We start from the raw sequence: 3,419 nt of genomic DNA, 5'->3' as shown, positions 1-3,419 counted from the left end.
TCTGAGTCCAATGGGCCTAAATATACAAAGCCTCATGATAACACAATGTTTGAGGAAGAATATGCAGAGCATTTCAAGGAAGAGGAAGCTGAAGAGATGTTCCCTGAGGGTGTTACTTTTCTTCCATTGGATCCTTATAGCCTGGTAAAGGGAAATATATTTGTTACCAAACATGCATTCAAGAAACATTTGAGGGCCTACTGTGTGAAGCATAAACACCAGGTTAAGTTAAGTGGTTCAAACCACTTAAAGATTAGTGTGGAGTGAATTCATCATAAGAAGACCAATTTTCCTATGTTCATCTATGGAAGAGTTATGAAGGGTGAAGGAACTACATTCACTCGAAAAAGTTATGTAAAAGAGCAAGATGACAAGAATTATAAGCTTTTTCTGTAAAGAGCTGAGAATGGGTATCTTTCAGATGGTACTGCAAGTGATATAAGTGATGATGATGCTTCTCAAGGTGATGCCGAAAGTGATTGTGGTGATCCAAACTTTGGTGAGGTGGAGGTTGAGACTGACAAGGAAGGTAAATTGTTGCTTTTGTCATTTTTTTAAGGAATATTTGTTGGGTTTGTTTAGTACAAATTCCCTTGTCTTTGTGGATTTGTAGAGGACCATTATTGGGACTTGATGGATTCTTCATCTGACAAAGAAGAAGAAGGTTATGTTGTCTTTATTCTATTGTTTTCTTTATTTTTTACTTGTTTGTTATGTTTGTTCTGTACTTGGCGTTACTCTTATTGATTCACTTTTTTTTTCCCATTTGTATCAGAAAAAAATGAACCAGTTGGGCTTGAAGTTGTAGTATCAAAATATTGCTCTGAGTCCAATGGGCCTAAATATACAAAGCCTCATGATAACACAATGTTTGAGGAAGAATATGCAGAGCATTTTAAGGAAGAGGAAGCTGAAGAGATGTTCCCCGAGGGTGTTACTTTTCTTCCATTGGAGCCTTATAGCCTGGTAAAGGGAAATAAATTTGTTACCAAACATGCCTTCAAGAAACATTTGAGGGCCTACTGTGTGAAGCATAAACACCAGGTTAAGTTAAGTGGTTCAAACAACTTAAAGATTAGTGTGGAGTGAATTCATCATAAGAAGACCAATTTTCCTATGTTCATCTATGGAAGAGTTATGAAGGGTGAAGGAACTACATTCACTCGAAAAAGTTCTGTAAAGAGCAAGATGACAAGAATTATAAGCTTTTTCTGTAAAGAGCTGAGAATGGGTATCTTTCAGATGGTACTGCAAGTGAGATAAGTGATGATGATGCTGCTCAAGGTGATGCCGAAAGTGATTGTGGTGATCCAAACTTTGGTGAGGTGGAGGTTGAGACTGACAAAGAAGGTAAATTGTTGCTTTTGTTATTTTTTTAAGGAATATTTGTTGGGTTTGTTTAGTACAAATTCCCTTGTCTTTGTGGATTTGTAGAGGACCATTATGGGGACTTGATGGATTCTTCATCTGACAAAGAAGAAGAAGGTAATGTTGTATTTATTGTATTGTTTTCTTTATTTTTTATTTATTTGTTATGTTTGTTCTGTACTTGGCGTTACTCTTATTGATTCACTTTTTTTTTTTGCCATTTGTATCATAAAAAGATGAACCTGTTGGGCTTGAAGTTGTAGTATCAAAACATTGCTCTGAGTCCAATGGGCCTAAATGTACAAAGCCTCATGATAACACAATGTTTGAGGAAGAATATGCAGAGCATTTTAAGTAAGAGGAATCTGAAGAGATGTTCCTTGAGGGTGTTACTTTTCTTCCATTGGATCCTTATAGCCTGGTAAAGGGAAATAAATTTGTTAACAAACATGCATTCAAAAAACATTTGAGGGCCTACTGTGTGAAGCATAAACACCAGGTTAAGTTAAGTGGTTCAAACAACTTAAAGATTAGTGTGGAGTGAATTCATCATAAGAAGACCAATTTTCCTATGTTCATTTATGGAAGAGTTATGAAGGGTGAAGGAACTACATTCACTCGAAAAAGTTCTGTAAGGAGCAAGATGACAAGAATTATAAGTTTTTTCTGTAAAGAGTTGAGAATGGGTATCTTTCAGATGGTACTGCAAGTGATATAAGTGATGATGATGCTGCTCAAGGTGATGCTGAAAGTGATTATGGTGATCCAAACTTTGGTGAGGTGGAGGTTGAGACTGACAAGGAAGGTAAATTGTTGCTTTTGTCATTTTTTTAAGGAATATTTGTTGGGTTTGTTTAGTACAAATTCCCTTGTCTTTGTGGATTTGTAGAGGACCATTATGGGGACTTGATGGATTCTTCATCTGACAAAGAAGAAGAAGGTTATGTTGTCTTTATTCTATTGTTTTCTTTTTTACTTGTTTGTTATGTTTGTTCTTTACTTGGCGTTACTCTTATTGGTTCACTTGTTTTTTTTTTGCCATTTGTATCAGAAAAAGATGAACCAGTTGGGCTTGAAGTTGTAGTATCAAAACATTGCTCTGAGTCCAATGGGCCTAAATGTACAAAGCCTCATGATAACACAATGTTTGAGGAAGAATATGCAGAGCATTTTAAGTAAGAGGAATCTGAAGAGATGTTCCTTGAGGGTGTTACTTTTCTTCCATTGGATCCTTATAGCCTGGTAAAGGGAAATAAATTTGTTAACAAACATGCATTCAAAAAACATTTGAGGGCCTACTGTGTGAAGCATAAACACCAGGTTAAGTTAAGTGGTTCAAACAACTTAAAGATTAGTGTGGAGTGAATTCATCATAAGAAGACCAATTTTCCTATGTTCATTTATGGAAGAGTTATGAAGGGTGAAGGAACTACATTCACTCGAAAAAGTTCTGTAAAGAGCAAGATGACAAGAATTATAAGCTTTTTCTGTAAAGAGCTGAGAATGGGTATCTTTCAGATGGTACTGCAAGTGAGATAAGTGATGATGATGCTGCTCAAGGTGATGCCGAAAGTGATTGTGGTGATCCAAACTTTGGTGAGGTGGAGGTTGAGACTGACAAGGAAGGTAAATTGTTGCTTTTGTCATTTTTTTAATGAATATTTGTTGGGTTTCTTTAGTAAAAATTCCCTTGTCTTTGTGGATTTGTAGAGGACCATTTTGGGGACTTGATGATTTCTTCATCTGACAAAGAAGAAGAAGGTAATGTTTTCTTTATTCTATTGTTTTCTTTATTTTTTATTTGTTTGTTATGTTTGTTCTGTACTTGGCGTTACTCTTATTGATTCACTTGTTTTTTTTGCCATTTGTATCAGAAAAAGATGAACCCGTTGGGCTTGAAATTGTAGTATCAAAACATTGCTCTGAGTCCAATGGGCCTAAATGTACAAAGCCTCATGATAACACAATGTTTGAGGAAGAATATGCAGAGCATTTTAATAAGAGGAAGCTGAAGAGATGTTTCCTGAGGGTGTTACTTTTCTTCCATTGGA

Source organism: Papaver somniferum, chromosome 4, assembly GCF_003573695.1.
Source record: "Papaver somniferum cultivar HN1 chromosome 4, ASM357369v1, whole genome shotgun sequence".
NCBI classification, from domain to species: domain Eukaryota; kingdom Viridiplantae; phylum Streptophyta; class Magnoliopsida; order Ranunculales; family Papaveraceae; genus Papaver; species Papaver somniferum.
Note: the sequence above shows the minus strand (reverse complement) of the source record.